Below are 18,773 nucleotides of genomic sequence, written 5' to 3'. Positions count from 1 at the left end.
TGAACAAATTCGAACCGGGTAGCAAATGCTACTACACCACCAGCTGCTTCACCCACAAGTTGACTTTCTCAGGGAATCTGTAAGAAAGTTTGGAACTTATTCTTCTACTGCACTGATAGTCTCAGGTCATGATGGGTTCAGGTGAGAGCATTGGTTTCAGGAGCCTCGGTCAGCTATGCAAAAAGTGTATTAATGCCAAGCAATGGCCTCAGTATTGGGAATGACGGCCTGGAAAAAGACAGCAAGGTTGTTTTGTCTGTCCTACCAATGGATTTGGAGGGGTCTTCTCCAGTAGTTCATGGCTCAAAAGTATGCAGGAAGGCAGGGATTGTAAACTCTGATATCTTGACCATAAAATACTCATTTCTCAAAACTCCCAGGACTGAGCTGTTTCGCCGAAGGCAATGTCAGGTTTGTCATTGGTCTGCTTTCACTGAGCATCATTAGAGTCCCATTTTGGACCTATTGTTGGAGGACACAAGGGAGTAGGTTGAAGGACAAGCTTTGTTTGGTGAATGTTAACTATAGGACCCTTCTCTTGACTGCACTTGGGGTCTGGTCTCCATAAACATCACCTGAGTACTGCAGCTTGGTGACTAAAGCTGGAGTGACTGTGGATCTGGAGGCTGAAGTGAAGCACTATGAGCCATTTCAATTTTGTCCTGTAGATTAGCTCCACTCCAGCAGGAGGTGATATGCAACAATGTGAGGCAAATTAAGGAACATATTGGAGCAATGATCCAGTCTAGTTTGACACTAGGTTATACTCTAATTGGAGATGTGTTTGACCCTAAGACTAATATTAATGCAAGGTCATCAACTAATAACAAGAGCACAGTTCTTTCCTTTCTCCAAAATGCTGGGAATTTCCATTATTTTCTTGCCTTTCAGATTTCCAGCAATTGCCATGCTCTTTATTTCACCATTGCAGTACTGAAATGTTTCTCTTTCATTCACTACTCCCTAGTTATGTCGACACTTTAGTCCGAGTCCTGATGAAGGGTCTTGGCCAGAAACATCGGCTCTTTACGCCCCTGACTTGTTGAGTTTTTGCAGCATTTTGTGCATGTTACTTCCTATTTATACCTTTCTTAGACTGATCAGATGCCAGTAACAAGTCCTCACCAGCCTCCCACAACTGGCAGCAGGATCAATTGTATCTTCAGATTCTCTTCGTTCCAAACCATCACAGACATTCCCTTTGTTTACTCCTCCTACCACCCTTATTGACAATTACATTTTTAAAACTCTTCCTCTTCCTGAAAAAAAGACCTTAACTTAACACATTAACCTTTGTTTTGCGCCCCACCCCCACTGCTTAGCTTCTCCAGCACATTCTGATTTTATTCACATGAAACATTGCGTTCCCCTTTTTAAAGTGTTTGGATTTTGAACCATGCCAAAAATATTAGTAGTGAGATAAATTATTTTAAAATTAAAATGATTTTTAAAATGCATGTTAACACATTAAAGCATTTACTGTTCAATAAATCCATTAAACATTGATTCAAGTAATTTAAGAAAACAGCTTCCTTTCTTGCTCTGTTAGCCAAAATTTCTAATTGAAATGAATTGAGATTCGATCCAATGCCAAGTCCGTCTTGAATTTAGATCAGGGCAAAGGTTCCCTTTAACTGTTACCTTTTTTTTTGGCATGTAGATATTGTTGACAAAGTCAGCGTTTATCCCCTATATCTGACTGACCTGAAAAGGTAGTGGGTAGCCACCTTATTGAACTGCTGCAGCTATTCAGGTGAATGAATTCTGACAGCTGGGATGGGGGTTCCAGGAATAAAACACAGTGGTGTTGACGGAATGGTGATAAATTTCATGTCAAGATGGAATGGGACCTGGAGAGAAACTAACATTTCTTGATGGTAGGGATCTCAAGTTTGACAGGAACTTTTGGAGTTGCTTGGAAAAGCAACTGTTGGTGGTGGAGAGAGTGAGCATACAGTAGAGTGTGGAGGCAATCAAGTAGGCAGCTTCTTGAAGATTACAGGAACCACATCATCCAGCTATGTAGAGGGTGTTTCTGGTCATCTCCATAAAATAGGACTCTGCTATAGAACTCCAGAGGAACTCAGCGGGAACTGTTCCTCAGTATCTCCTGGATGTAGAATAGACCTACATAAGCTTAGGACTTAGGTGGGGGAGTTGATAAGCTCCCTCAGAACCACAGAGCAGAGTCAGGACAGTTTTCTCTGCAAAGATTTGAAGGTCCTTAAAATGAAGGAAGATTTTTATGGATTAGTCAAAGAAAATGCATTTCAACTTTTGAACAAGAGCAAAACTGAGCACCACCAAACTTCAAGGAAATAAACAGCAATTGTGCTTTCCAAAGTACGGACATTGTGGAAACTGAGGCTGGTGGTTCAGTGCAGCTGTGGAAGAGTGAACCAAGGACGGGAGGAGATGGGAATAAAGGAATGGGATGAGAGAGCTGTATAAGGAAGAACTGGGGTACATTCAGGTGAAACATTGACAATGATCTAGACTGAAGGGATGGTATTGCTTGTCACTGTGCTGGAAATCATACAAAGTTTGGTGCAGTTCAGAGCATTTGAATGCACTAAACCAGCAGCTCAGAGCATTGTGTGTTTTGCATTGTATCCTGTACAATTCATTGCTTCACTTAAGTCATCATTTTTTGCTTAGATGTCTCCACCTAGCAAGGTAATTTAATCAGCTTCTCCTTTGCCAGAATCTTTACTGCGTTCCTTTCAGTCACAGCCAATTCCCAGCTCAGTGAAATATGAGCAGCTCTGCAAAAACATGGTATTGTACACTTTAAATATATTCCAAACATCTTGTGTTCATCTCCAGCATTCTAATAAGATGCAATCTTCTGATTCCACTAGACCAGCAGAGGTGGAAGTAGCCTCAATGTACTGGCTTATTGATCTCTGGAAACTGATTCCCACATTGTTCTGTCTCCCTGACAGTCCTGTAAAATCACTTATACCAAAGTCTGGGTCATCTGGGCTACCTGCCCAAATAGTTCCAGGTGTGGTTTGGAGTAAAAATTCCGTCATAAGTAATATAGTGCTCTATAATACACAGAGTATGGATATCTACTGCATAGCAATTTTAAATTTCCCTTTCAGGCCTAAAGATTTAATCGTTGTGAAGGACTCTTGTCAGATAACGTCTTTCCTGACAAGGGGCTCACTCTGGCAGGTGAGACTTGTGGCGTTCTGGGACCTCCTCTGTAGAGGTTGTAGGAGTTGACTCTGGCTTTGCAGGAAGTGGCGCTGATGGCTTTAGGACACATTATCATCCACAAACCCCTCCCTCTGGTCCCCTTTCCCTCTGAACCAGTCTCCCAACACCCACACACCCCTCCCTCTGGTCCCCTTTCCCTCTGGACCCCACTGCCCTTCACACCTTCCTTACTGGTTCACAGCCCTTCCTGTCAGAATCCTTCTTTCCCAGTTCTTTGTTATCTCCAGCTATCATTTCCCAGTCTCTGTCACTATTTCGATTGTGCCCTCATCCATCTGGCAATCACCCTCCCTTACCTGTATCCACATATTTCTCATCAGCATTAGCCCTACCCCTTCTGACTCCTCTTGTGTCCCCTCTACTCTTTCACTGCAGATGAAACATCAGATGCCAGTTTCCCCTGTTACGTATCCCGTAACTGGAGAACTTACCAACAAAGATAGAGAGGTCCGTTGAAGTCTGATGTCACTATTTTCAAACATTTTTATTTATAAAGGGGCACAAAAGTAAGGTTAATGCAAACATTCAGATAATGCACATCACCAATACGCAATCTAAAGCACGGGTATAGTCATAATCATCATTAAGAAGTAATCTCGGCTGTTGTCTAGGGGATAATATTTTTGTCCATTGGGAATATAAAAAGTCATTCAGAAGTCTGCAGACTTTAGCCTTTCAAGGAATCGCTGGGTTTCACGTGTTTTAGAGGGATCGGTGAAAACAAAAAGAAAACTTGCCCGTGTCTTTATGAAGCCACTCCGTTAAAATCAGGGGAGCGTTGGTTTCCCCGTTGTTAGTTCAAAGTCCTTCTCGGTATTATCAGCCACCCGCTCCCCAGGCAAAGGAGTTAGGAGCACACGTGGCGTTGAGTGGCTTGCAGCTCTCACGGGAGTGTTGAGCGAGCAAGTTCCTCTGGTGCATCGCTAGGGTACTGCCTCCTGCAGTCCGCTTTTATCTTTACTTGCAGAGTTGTAGCTGTCCATCAAAGTAGGGGGATACAATCTCCACCCCCACATGGGCGAGGGTGTTCATGTCCATGGTTGCTGTCACGTAGTAGGGACACACAGGTGCCTCTAAGAACAATGGTCAAAACCGTTGCATTGTCTCTCACTTCCGAGTCCTGAATTAATAGCAATCTTGCGATTCTCTGGAAGGAGGGGGCTGCTCCCGCTCCTTCGGCCCCTCAGAGCTGTGGTACCTTCATAACACCTCCCCTCTAAACAGCGTTTTTTTTACTAGCGGTAAAAAAAAACAAAGTTGCACAGTGTCTTACAGGATTTTTACTCTAACACCATACCCAAGCTTTTTCTCTTCACAGAATAATACTATTATACATTCAAGTCAGTATCTAAATAGTTAACGATTACAGTGCCCCTTTCTTTAATATCTTAAAATCGCATACCGTACTAAAGTCTTGTAGCATCAGACTTCAATTCAATAACCATCTATTTAGTATTATTATTTTTTTTTCACAACAAAACTAAGGAGGGGTGACCTTTAGCTTAGGTGCATTTACAAAAGTTTATGCGAACACTGATCGTTTCAGTCGTTTTACGTAGCCAGCAGGTCTCCAACATGGGCTGTCTTTATTATTCACAGGCTTTGGCGCAAACCCGTTCAACCTGCTTGGCTGTTTAACAATGGCATCTCCATTAACCGTCGCCTCTTTTCCAGTGAGCCCCCCAATGGGGAACTTGAGTAATTTTTCGTGGTGAACTCCCGCCAGCCTCGTTCATCGGGGTTATTTTTGCAACACCATGCCCCAAACTTAGACCCTTTTCACCCAATTCTTCGATTTTACCCAGGTGGCTGGCCCTTTTATCAGTACCCTTCAGACTATTGGTGTTTGATTCGAACTCTTCGCTCAAGTAGCATGTTGAAGGCGGCCTCTTCACACCCCATCCTGGCATAACAATAGAGTGGGGGGCCCCGCTATCTCCTGGCTCACTCTGTGAGCGATCTGCCAGGTTTAAGATTTCTTCCTTCGATTTGGAAACTACAGACTTTCCGTTTCCTTCACTAACAATCCTCACCCCCCCCCCATTCTTAAATTCGGCGTTAACTTTGAACCCACCTTCGAGTACAAACACCGGGGAACTCACACTTCCCCCGGTTACCAAGGTTAACCCTTTTCCCACTGAACCAAGTCTATCTGACCCACAAGGACGGCCGCCCCGTTCCACTGAATCAGGTACCTCAGACTTCTTCTGAACTCCGTTACCAGGTTCAGCACCACGTGCATCCCCATCTTGGACACACTCAAACGGGACATTGGCCACTTCCAGGCTTTCAACACCCGTACCTTTTTCAAATTCTAACTTCCCCCGATTCTCCCAGTTACTCTCTGGGCGGCTCCCACCTGGGGAAGGCGCAACCCTGCGAGCTGAAACAACCTCCTCGGCCTTTTCAGCAGACTCCTTCGAGGCAAGGGCATCCTTTCCATCTAGGACTGCCCTCCTCTCATTATCGGGAACACCTTTAGAACTCTCAAGTTCTTCAAACAATTCTGCCAAACCAGACAGATCATCCATGTCCAACTCTGGACCTTTTAACAGCTTTATCTGTTTCTCATCTTTATTTCCTACCTTTAGGACCTTTCTCTTCGCTAAGGGCAGATCTATCTCCTTTCCCTTACGCCCTTTCACTTTACTACTCTTCGTCTTACCACACTCTAAACCCTCATGGCACAGGGTCAGCAAAGACATCTCGGCCAAATCAAAACTGGCCAGATTTAAACTGCTCTCGTTCACAGCTGTCTCTCTCGACAGGCTGCGAGTGACCACGCCTGCGAGATGGTCCTTGGGCGCGAGGGGCGGGGCCACCTCGCTCTCCGGTCGGCAGGTCGGCAGCATTGCTGACCAAACCTTACCCCCTGCTAAGTCTTTTCCCAGCAGGATGTCCACGTCAGCTCTCGGGAATTCTGAGGGCACCCCCATTTCAACTGATCCATACACCAGCTCACAATCCAGAATGACCTTATATAAGGGCACCATTTCTATCCTTTTATTTATTCCCTCCACCTTTACCATGGCCGTTTCCCGACCAAATTCTAGTACCTTACGGCTAAACAGGGAGAGTTCAGCGCCCGTATCCCTCCAGATTTGTACAGGAACTAGTGTGTCTCCCCCCATCACAGACACGGTTCCGTGTGACAGACAACTCCCAGAGCCTTCTCGTACTCTGTCTACCCTCGGCTCTCTGGTCGATTTGCTGATTACCACGGCACACCCGATAGGGACTGTGGCTTTCCCTCTTCCTATCTCCTTTCTCGGAGCAAAGCATCGAGATGCAATGTGCCCCTCCTTTCCACAATTAAAACAGGTCAAACCCGGAACCCTCTGGCCATCTTGCCTTTCCCCCTCAACCTTACCGCTAGCTCCCGGTGGAACCTCTGCCTCACTCGTCGGACTTTCCCGATCGTTCTCACGGTCTCTCTGGGGACCTTTATTCAAGGAAGTCTTTGTCTTGTGGGTTAGGACATATTCGTCCGCAAACCTGGCAAATTCTGAAATGGACTTATCCGGCTTCTCATTCAAATACACCCGGATCTCCTCCGGAACACAACTTTTAAATTCCTCAATCAAAAATAACTCCCTGAGACGCCCATAATCCTTGTCCACTCTTTCTGCGGTGCACCAACGGTCCAAGAGCACCCCCTTCTCATGGGCTAGCTCAGTATACATTTGATTCCACCCTTTCCTTAAATTTCTAAACTTTTGTCTATAGGCCTCAGGGACCAATTCGTAAGCCCGGAGAATGACCTCCTTTACTTCAGCATAATTCTCCGCTTCCCCCTCCTCCAGGTACAACGCCGCATATGCTCGTTGGGCCTTCCCCTTTAACACACTTTGTAACAACGCCACCCACTGCTCCTTTGGCCACTTCTGATTTACTGCCACCTTTTCAAAAAGCAAGAAATAACTATCGACATCTGTCTCCTCGAACGGGGGCACCAATCTCAACTCCCTACTAACATTAAACCGCTCTGCTTGGTCTAACCCTTGATCTCTTTGCTCATTTTTCATCTTCTCAAGTTCCCGGTCATGTTGCCTCTGTTTCTCTTTCTCGTTTGCTTCTAGCTCCTTTAGGCGAATTTCATGCTGTCTTTGCCTCTCCCTTTCTCTCTCTCTCTCAGACCTTTCTCTCTCTCTTTCTCTCTCTCAGCCGCTTCCAGCTCTTTTAACTTAATTTCACATTCCAACTTTAATTTCTCCACCTCTAACTGAACCGTCCCACTTGATGGTGCCTTTTCAGGGATATCTCCCAATACCTCATCTTCAAACACATTCTTTCCAACGTAATACTGAGTTATGGCCCTTCGTACCTCCCGCTTTTTCATGGACGACCTCACTTCTGTGAGGTTCAACCCCTTCGCCAAATTTAACGTCTGATTTGGTGGCCGCCTCTAGCGCCCCCACCGTCGGGTTTTCCATAAATTCACCCATGTCCATCTTTGCTGGTTTCCCATCTGGCTACCTGCGTAACCAGATTCAAGTTTTTGATTTACAAGCCCGATTCACTGGCCTCCCAATTTGGTGTCAAATCCCGAGATGAGAACCCCAATGTTGTTACGTATCCCGTAACTGGAGAACTTACCAACAAAGATAGAGAGGTCCGTTGAAGTCTGATGTCACTATTTTCAAACGTTTTTATTTATAAAGGGGCACAAAAGTAAGGTTAATGCAAACATTCAGATAATGCACATCACCAATACGCAATCTAAAGCGCGGGTATAGTCATAATCATCATTAAGAAGTAATCTCGGCTATTGTCTAGGGGATAATATTTTTGTCCATTGGGAATATAAAAAGTCATTCAGAAGTCTGCAGACTTTAGCCTTTCGAGGAATCGCTGGGTTTCACGTGTTTTAGAGGGATCGGTGAAAACAAAAAGAAAACTTGCCCGTGTCTTTATGAAGCCACTCCGTTAAAAATCAGGGGAGCCTTGGTCTCCCCATTGTTAGTTCGAAGTCCTTCTCGGTATTATCAGCCACCTGCTCCCCAGGCAAAGGAGTTAGGAGCACACGTGGCGTTGAGTGGCTTGCAGCTCTCACGGGAGCGTTGAGCGAGCAAGTTCCTCTGGTGCATCGCTAGGATACTGCCTCCTGCAGTCCGCTTTTATCTTTACTTGCAGAGTTGTAGCTGTCCATCAAAGTAGGGGGATGCAATCTCCACCCCTACCTGGCCCGAGGGTGTTCATGTCCATGGTAGTTGTCACGTAACCAGGACATGCACTTGTCACAGGTGCCTCTAAGAACAATGGTCAAAACCGTTGCATTGTCTCTCACTTCCGAGTCCCGAATTAATAGCGATCTTGCGATTCTCTGGAAGGAGGGGGCTGCTCCCGCTCCTTCGGCCCCTTAGAACTGTGGTACCTTCATAACACCCCCCTCAACTGCTACCTGACCTGTTGAGTCCATCCAACTTCCTGTTTGTGTTCCAGACTGCAGTTTTTTCTGTCTCCCCCCACCTCTTACTTCTGATGTATTCTAACCAATCACCTGGTTATTCCAAACTATAACCGGTTGTTCAGGAACAAGATGTACCACCACCTCAGGGTAAGGAGCCCACCTGCCAATGCTCTCAATGTCCCAATACTGTGAGAGAAATGAGTAACTGAACTGGAAAGGAATGTTCTGAAACATTATCATGAGGTACTGGCAATCAAAGCAATTTGAAAATCCTCTCTGCAACTCAGTGGCTATCGAGGCTGACTTAAAATGAATGGGTTAGTATTTCTGCTTCGATGCCTGCAACTCCTAACACACCTTCTGTGAAATCTTATCATTCTTGAAGTGATTTAGCAATCCACCTCAGCACGGGAGCAGCCGTAAATATCACCTTTCCCAGAAATAGTCACATCTTTGCAATTACATAATGTCTGGCTTGCTGTATTTAAGGAGACAGTTGTTGTAGACAGGAAAAGGAAAAGATAGTTGTGAGTTAGCTACACAAGATAGAACTCATAAATAGGCTGCCATGTTTTAGCATGGGCTCAGCATTAACCACAGTTGGATGAAACAAGGTGTAACTAAGAAGAGACTACAGCAATCAAAACTGCTGCCTCAACTGTTCACAGTTTATAGTATCTTATCCAGTGAGGGGACTGAGTTGTTGTAACTAAACTCGTCAACAAAGTCAGAGTCAATATCATTGTCATATGCACAAGCGCCTGTTTGGACAAGTTGGAACTGTAGTTGGAATTGGTTTATTATTGTCCCATGTACCAAGGTACAGAGGAGAGCTTGCCGTGCACACTGTTATGTGGTTCATACACAGTGCATTGAGGTAGGACAAGGTAAAGCAACAACAGATGCAACGTAAATCTGCAGTGGAAGTGCAGTGTGGGAAGACAATAAGGCACCAGATCATTATGAGGCAGAGTGTTAGGCGAGGAATCATCTTGTCATTTAGGGAAGCATTCAACATTCTTACAGCCTTGGGGTGGTAGCTGTTCTGGAGCCTGGTCGTATGTGCTTTTAGATGTTTGCATCTGCTGCCCAATGGGAGATGCAGAAGAGAGAATGTCTGGGGTAGGTGAGGTTTTCAATGATGTTGGCTGTTTTACTGAGGCAGTGACAAGTGCAGACAGAGCTCATGGATTAAGGCTGGGTTCTGTGATGTACTGAGCTGTGACCACAACTCTCTCCTTTTTCTGTAGCTGTGGGCAGAGCAGTGACTATACTAAGCAGTGATGCATCCAGATCAGATGTTTTCTATGGTGCGTCAATAAAAGTCAATAAGGGTTGATGGGGCCATGTCAGATTTCCTTAGCCTCCTGAGCAAGTAGCAGTGTTGGTGAGTTTCCTTGCCACGTTGTCTATGTGGTTGAACTAGGTCATGTTCAGTTTTGGGTATCTGAAGCTCTTAACCCTCTTGACCTCAAAGCTGGACACACAGACAGGAGCATGTGCACCTCCCCACTTCCTAAAGGAAAAGAAAAACTCTTTCAATTTGCTGACATTGAGGAATGGTTATTGCCATGACACCATGGTACTAACCATTTTACCGAGCGCCCTACCCAGACTCAATGTTATTTGAGAGACAGCCCAATACAGTTCTATCACCTGCAAACTTGAAGATGGAGTTCGAGCAGGTGCAATGAAAAATGTTCTTGCAGTAGCTTCACAGGAACAAAGCATCAGAGCCACAACATTTACAACAGAAACATAAGTGCCATGGTAGAGTAGTGATTAGCACTACTACAGTTCGGATCAACAGGGTTCAGAGTTCAAGTCTGGCATCCACTGTTAGAAAGTTTGTACATTCTTCCTGTGTGTGTGTGTGGGTTTCCTGGGGCACTCCTGCTTCATCCCACAGTCCAAGACATACTGGTTAGTAGGTTAATTAGTCATTGTAAGTTGCCCTGTGATTGGGCTAGTGTTCATCACTGGGCCAGAAGGGCCTGTTCCACACTGTATATCGAAATAAATAAATAAATCATACACAAGTTTACAAGAGAAAACACAAAAGGAACGAAAGAAGTCTGCTGTTGCGCAAAGTGGTCATTGTGTTGCTATACAAAGTGATTAGGATTGTGTTTGTTGCTTCAAAAGCCAATGGTTAAAAGGAAGCTGTGGGACTTCAGGCTGCTGTACTGATGGTTGCTATGAGGAAATGCTGTGGTCTAGATGGTGGGGACCTTTGATAATAAATGCTGTCTTCTTGAGACGGGCACTCCCGTAGATACCACTGCACCTGTAGTGGGGGCAGATGCCCCTGTGATGCAGAGACCTGTGTACACTACCCTCGGCAGGTTCTGATGCTTCTGCAAAGTACAAAGAAAGGTGAGGAAGTAAGATTTGGCATAATGTGAGGAAATGTGGGGTTATCCACTTTGTTGGGAGGAATGGAAAAGCAACGTAGAGATAAGAGAATAGAGCAAAGTCTGTCACAGGAAGTCAACATGCAAGTATATCAAGTAACTAGGAAGATAATTGAAGCTTGGTCTTTATGCAAAGAGGTTGGCGTTCAAGAAAGAAATTCTAGCTAATATAGTCCATTGGATGTATAAGAGTATGGTAAATAGATTTGGTCTTTTTATAAGGCATAATCTTGCATTGGAGACAATTCAAATGAGCATTTTTGGTTTGAAAGGTTTGTTGTGTGAGGAATATGTTAGTAGGTTGCACCTACTCACTTATGTGTGGAATAACTCAATGAAGCTAAGGGGGTCAGCTGGATGGAGACTGGGAGATGTGGTGGCTTCCAGAACTGGGTGCAAGCTTTTGTACCCTGTTTATGGTGGAATGGAAAAATATTCTTTGTATGAGTGAGTCAATCATGGATCTTTGGGAATCTCTACCTCTGTGACAGTTGTATAGCAAAGTATATTCAAGGATAGTCTTAGGGATGATAAAGGCTTATAGCAACAGGCAAGAAAAATGGAACTAAACAAAAATCATACAAACCAAGATCTTAATGGATGGTGAGTATTGCATCCTTACACGTAGGATGGGAATTTGAGATGCAATGGGAAAATATTAGAGATATCCATTGAATACCTACCAACATAGAGTACGTTTCTGCACATTCCTATACATTCAGTTTGAAGCAATCAAATCATCGCAAGGAATCCTGGAGAGAGAATTTACCAGCATTTGGGAAACATTGTTTGAGTAGGGATAATTAGTAAGGCTTTGTGAGGGTTAGGTTATGGCTCACAAGCCTGATTGAACTCTTTAACAAAGTGATGAAGATAGAGCTGTGGATATTACAGTCATGGAAAAGTACAGAGCCACAAGCCCTTTGGCCCATCTAGTCTGTGCTGAACCATTTAAACTGCCTGGTCCCATCGATCTGCACCGGGACCATAGTCCTCCATACTCCTGCCATCCTTATAACCATATAACAATCACAGCACGGAAACAGGCCATCTCAGCCCTCCTAGTCCGTGCCGAACTCTTAATCTCACCTAGTCCCACCTACCCGCACTCAGCCCATAACCCTCCACTCCTTTCCTGTCCATATACCTATCCAATTTTACCTTAAATGACACAACTGAACTGGCCTCTACTACTTCTACAGGAAGCTCATTCCACACAGCTATCGCTCTCTGAGTAAAGAAATACCCCCTCGTGTTTCCCTTAAACTTTTGCCCCCTAACTCTCAAATCATGTCCTCTCATTTGAATCCCCCCTACTCTCAATGGAAACAGCCTATTCACGTCAACTCTATCTATCCCTCTCAAAATTTTAAATACCTCGATCAAATCCCCCCTCAACCTTCTACACTCCAATGAATAGAGACCTAACTTGTTCAACCTTTCTCTGTAACTTAAGTGCTGAAACCCAGGTAACATCCTAGTAAATCGTCTCTGCACTCTCTCTAATTTATTGCTATCCTTCCTATATTTCAGTGACCAGAACTGTACACAATATTCCAAATTTGGCCTTACCAATGCCTTGTACAATTTTAACATTACATCCCAACTTCTGTACTCAATGCTCTGATTTATAAAGGCCAGCGTTCCAAAAGCCTTCTTCACCACCCTATCTACATGAGACTCTACCTTCAGGGAATTATGCACTGTTATTCCTAGATCTCTCTGTTCCACTGCATTCCTCAATGCCCTACCATTTACCCTGTATGGTCTATCTGGATTATTCCTGCCAAATTGTAGAACCTCACACTTCTCAGCATTAAACTGCATCTGCCAACATTCAGCCCATTCTTCTAACTGGCATAAATCTCCCTGCAAGCTTTGAAAACCCACCTCATTATCCACAACACCTCCTACCTTAGTATCATCGGCATACTTACTAATCCAATTTACCACCCCATCATCCAGATCATTTATGTATATTACAAACAACATTGGGCCCAAAACAGATCCCTGAGGCACCCTGCTAGTCACCGGCCTCCATCCCGATAAACAATTATCCACCACTACTCTCTGGCATCTCCCATCTAGCCACTGTTGAATCCATTTTATTACTCCAGCATTAATACCTAACAACTGAACCTTCTTAACTAACCTTCCATGTGGAACTTTGTCAAAGGCCTTGCTGAAGTCCATATAGACTACATCCACTGCCTTACCCTCGTCAACATTCCTCATAACTTCTTCAAAAAATTCAATAAGGTTTGTCAAACATGACCTTCCACGCACAAATCCATGTTGGCTACTCCTAATCAGATCCTGTCTATCCAGATAATTATAAATATTATCTCTAAGAATACCTTCCAATAATTTGCCCACCACTGATGTCAAACTGACAGGTCTATAATTGCTAGGCTTACTTCTAGAACCCTTTTTAAACAATGGAACCACATGAGCAATACGCCAATCCTCCGGCACAATCTCTGTTTCTAATGACATCTGAAAGATCCCCGTCAGAGCTCCTGCTATCTCTACACAAACTTCCCTCAAGGTCCTGGGGAATATCCTGTCAGGACTCAGAGATTTATCCACTTATCCTTGCAATGATCCAAACTGCTATTATGCATCTGCATTTTAATAATGTGACCAACAAAGTTCTATATGATAGGCTCATTCAGAGACATGGGATTTGGAATTGGCTTGCCACAGAAGGCAGAAGATGACAGTAGATGGAGCATATTCTACCTGGAGGTTGGTAACCAGTGGTGTTCCAGAGAGATCTATTCTGGGACCTCTGCTCTTTGTGATTTTTAAAAATGACTTGGATGAGGAAGTAGAAGGGTGGGTTTGTAAGTTTGCAGATCGCATGAAGGTTGGTGGTGTTATGAAGAGTGTAGAAGGTTGCTGCAGGTTACAGTGAGACATTGACAGGATGCAGAATTGGGCTGAGAAATGGCAAATGGCGTTCAATCTGGAAAAAATGTGAACTTCGAAAAGTTGAACAAGAAGGCAGAACATAGGTTTAATCAACACACACAAAATGCTGGTGGAACGCAGCATTGATAGGGAGAAGTGCCATTGACGTTTTGGGCCGAGACCCTTCATCAGGACAAGGTTTAATTAAACATAGGTTTAATGGCAGGATTCTTTGCAGTGTTGAGGAAAAGAGGGACCTTGCGGTCCCTGTCCATAAATCCCTTGAAACTAAAGTTGATGGATAGGATGGTTAAGAAGATGTACGGTGTGTTTTCACTCATTAATCAGGAGATTGAGTTCAAGATCTATGAGGTAATGCTGCAGCTCTGGTTAGACCACACAGAGTTCTGGTCAGCTCCTAATAGGGAAGATGTGGAAGCTTTGGAGAGGGTGCAGGGCAATTTACCAGAATACTGCCAGAATTAGAGAACATGTCTTATGAGAAAAGGTTTAGTGAGTCAGGACTTCTCTCTTCAGAGAGAAGGAGGGTGAGATAGAGGCACACAGGATGACAAGAGGCATTGATAGAGTGGACAGCCAGTATCTTTTTCCCAGGGTTAAAATGAGAGGGCTTAATTATAAGGTGCTTGGGGGGAAATATTGGTGCATGTCAGAGAATTTTTTTACACAGAGAGTGATGGGTGTGGGAATTTACTGCCAGGGATAGTAGCAATGGCTTATATTTTAGGGGCATTTAAGAAAATCTCAGGCGGGGAGATGGATGAAGGAAAAATGAAGGGCTATGTGAGAGAGGAGTGTTAGATTGATCTTGGAGTAGGTCATCAAGTCATCCTACATTGTGGGCCAAAGAGCCTGGACGATGATGTACTGTTCTACATTCAATGTTCAATCAGGATGCTGTGGTGACCCACTTTCTGCGCAGGTGAACCGGCTCACAAATAGCCAGCGCGCAGGGAAAGACTTTGGTAATGCACCTCTGATGTCATTTCCGCCCGGAGAGGGTGGGCGCTAGGGATTAAATGCCAACACTGCGACGTTTAAATAAACTAGTCTCAAAACGACTTACCGACTGCGTGTCGTTATTTCAGCGCTGTGTGTAGCACATCGCTACATTGGTGATCCTGATGGTCCGAACGGGATTTGGACCAAAGATGACCGACTCTTCATCTGTTCACACAGTTTCGCTAACACTGCCGACTTTCTGGACGCTGCGACCACACGTGTGGTTTAGCCAAGCAGAAGCCCAGTTCCAGATTCGGCAGATATCCTCTGATTCCACACGTTACTACCACGTGGTGAGGCCCTTGACCAGGAGACGGCCACCCAGGTTGCGGATTTCATACAGTCGCCCCCAGAAGTAGGCGAATATGAAGCATTCAAAGTGCTGCTCATTGGGACCTTTGGCCTCTCACGGCGTGAGCGGGGTGCCCGCCTGTTTCACCTGGACGGTTTGGGAGACAGACTGTCATCAGCATTGATGAACGAGATGCTGGCCCTGGCTGATGGACACAAGCCCTGCCTCATGTTCGAGCAAGCGTTCCTAGAGCGACTGCCCGAGGACATACATCTGCTGCTGGCCGATGCAGATTTCAGCGACCCCCGGAAGGTGGCAGCCCGGACAGACGTGCTGTGGAAAGCCCAGAGGGAGAGCGTGATGTCCGTCGGTCAGATTACCAGGTCACGTGCCCAACAACAGACCAGACCAGGCCCAGCAGGGGGGCGCACACAACACAGAGGCAAGAGTGAGGAGGACAGTAAATTGTGGTGTTTCTACCACCAGCGGTGGGGTACAAAAGCCCGCTGTTGTTGCCCGCCCTGCAAGGGCCAGGGCCAGGGCCAGCTGCCGCTAATGACTATGGTGCTGGCCACCAGGACAGCCTCTTGTACGCCTGGGACAAACAGTCGGGACGCCACTTCTTGGTCGACACCGGAGCGGAAATTAGCGTCTTGCTCCTGATGGGGTACGACACCCGCAACAGGAAGCCAGGACCCACCCTGAGGGCTGCAAACGGCAGCATGATACCGACCTATGGCACCCACACAGTACAGCTGCAGTTCGGCGCCAGCCGGTTCACGTGGGACTTCACACTGGCCGCCGTGGCCCAACCACTCCTGGGGGCGGACTTCTTGCGAGCTCACAGCCTGCTGGTTGACTTGCAAGGGAAAAGACTGGTACATGCCGAGACTTTCCAGACGTTCTCCCTTGGTGAAGCCAAGTTGCCGGCCCCACACCTGGACTCGATCACGCTGTCGGACAACGAATTCACCAGAATCCTGGCAGACTTTCCATCAATTCTGGCACCGGTTCACGGCAGCCATGCCCAGACACTGGGTACAGCACCACATCCTGACCCAGGGACCACCCCTTCATGCCCGCGCATGAAGGCTCCCCCCGGAAAAGCTCCGCCTGGCAAAGGAAGAGTTCAAGAGGATGGAGGACTTGGGGATCGTACGGAGGTCCGACAGCCCATGGGCCTCCCCCCTGCACATGGTGCCCAAAGCAGCCGGGGGTTGGAGACCATGCGGCGACTACCGCAGACTGAACGAGGCTACAACTCCAGACCGCTACCCCGTGCCGCACATACAGGACTTTGCAGCAAACCTGCACGGGGCAAGAATATTTTCCAAAGTAGACCTCGTCTGGGGATACCATCAAATCCTAGTGCACCCTGAAGACATCCCCAAAACAGCACTCATCACCCCGTTCGGCCTATTCGAATTCCTCCGAATGCTGAAGAATGCTGCACAGACATTCCAGTGGCTAATGGACGTGGTGGGACGGGACCTGGACTTTGCATTTATCTATTTGGATGACATCCTTATAGCCAGCAGTAGTTGCCAGGAGCATCTGTCCCACCTCCGTCAGCTCTACTCCCGCCTGAGTGATTTTGGCCTCACAATCAACCCGGCCAAATGCCAGTTCAGTCTCGATACCATCGACCTCCTGGGCCACAGGATTACCAAAGACGGAGCAATACCTCTGCCCACCAAGGTAGATGTGATCCACCACTTTACCCGGCCCAACACGGTTAAAGGCCTGCAGGAGTTTGTTGGAATGGTGAAATTCTACCACCGTTTCCTCCCCTCAGCAGCCCGTATCATGCGCCCTTTGTACACCCTGATGTCGGGTAAAGGCAAGGACATTACTTGGGATGAGGAGGCCGCAGCCACTTTCGTTAAAGCCAAGGAAGCCTTGGCAGATATCGCAATGCTGGTGCACTCCAGAACGGACATTCCAACTGCCCACACGGTGGACGCATCTGACACAGCAGTCGGTGGGGTGCTGGAGCAGCTCATCGAGGGGCACTGGCAACCCCTGGCGTTCTTCAGCAAGCACCTACGGCCACCCGAACTCAAGTACAGTACCTTCGACCAGGAGCTGTTGGCACTGTATCTGGCAATCCGGCATTTCAGGTACTTCTTGGAAGGCAGGTCATTCATCACGTTCACCGACCACAAACCGTTGACCTTTGCATTCACGAAGGTGTCCAATCCCTGGTTGGCTCACCAGCAGCGACATCTGTCCTACATCTCAGAGTACACGACGGACATCCAGCATGTCTCGGGAAAGGACAACATCGTGGCGGACACACTCTCCAGACCAGCTGTCCAGGCCCTGTCCCAGTGGGTGGACTATGCAGCACTGGCGGAGGCACAGCAGGCAGACGATGAGATGCCCAGCTACAGGACCGCAGTCTTGGGTTTGCAGCTGCAGGACTTTCTCGTAGGCCCTGGTGAGAGGACCTTCCTGTGCGACGTGGCTACTGGCCAACCTCGCCCCATCATCCCGGCAGCCTGGAGGCGGCAAGTTTTCGACTCCATACATGGTTTGGCGCACCCATCTATCACGACAACCGTCCAGCTGGTCTCCAGCAAGTTCGCGTGGCACGGACTTTGCAAACAGGTCAGTGAATGGGCCAGAACGTGCGTGCAGTACCAAACAGCCAAGGTGCAGCGGCACACTAAAGCCCCGCCGCAGCAGTTCGAACCCACCTACCAGAGGTTCGACCACATTCATGTGGATATCGTGGGCCCCCTACCAGTGTCCCGAGGAGCGTGGTACCTCCCAACTATGGTAGACCGGTTCACGAGGTGGCCAGAGGTGGTCCCGCTTACCGACACATCTGCCGATTCCTGCGCCCGAGCACTGATCGCAACCTGGGTAGCACGCTTCAGGGTATCGGCCCACATTACCTCCGACAGAGGCGCCCAGTTCACCTCCAGCCTGTGGTCGGCTGTAGCCAGCCTGTTGGGAACGCAGCTACACCACACAACTGCCTACCACCCACAGTCGAACGGACTAGTGGAACGCTTCCACCGTCACTTGAAGTCGGCTCTCATGGCCCGCCTGAGAGGACCTAACTGGGTGGGCGAGCTTCCCTGGGTCCTGCTTGGAATTCGCACAGCACCCAAAGAGGATCTGCACACTTTGTCGGCCAAGTTGGTGTACGGCGCGCCCCTGGCCATCCCGGGGGAGTTCATACCAGCCCCAAGGGGGCAAGAGGAAGAACCCGCAGCAGTCCTGGACAGACTACGTGAAAGGCTCGGCAACCTGCCCCCCCCCCCCGTGCCGACTTCACAGCACGGAAGGACCCCGACCCATGTACCAAAAGGCCTGCAGGACTGCAAGTTTGTGTTTGTACAAAGGGGCGGACACCGGGCACCGCTACAGCGGCCGTACGAGGGGCCGTTCAAGGTGATCAACAACAACGGGTCCACGTACGTTCTGGACATTGGGGGGGAAAGAGGAGGTTTTCATGGTGGACCGACTCAAACCAGCCCATGTGGAC

This window comes from Hypanus sabinus, chromosome 8 (assembly GCF_030144855.1).
Source record: "Hypanus sabinus isolate sHypSab1 chromosome 8, sHypSab1.hap1, whole genome shotgun sequence".
Taxonomy (NCBI): Eukaryota; Metazoa; Chordata; class Chondrichthyes; order Myliobatiformes; family Dasyatidae; genus Hypanus; species Hypanus sabinus.
The sequence above is the reverse complement of the archived record's forward strand: the minus strand, read 5'-3'. Positions refer to the sequence as shown.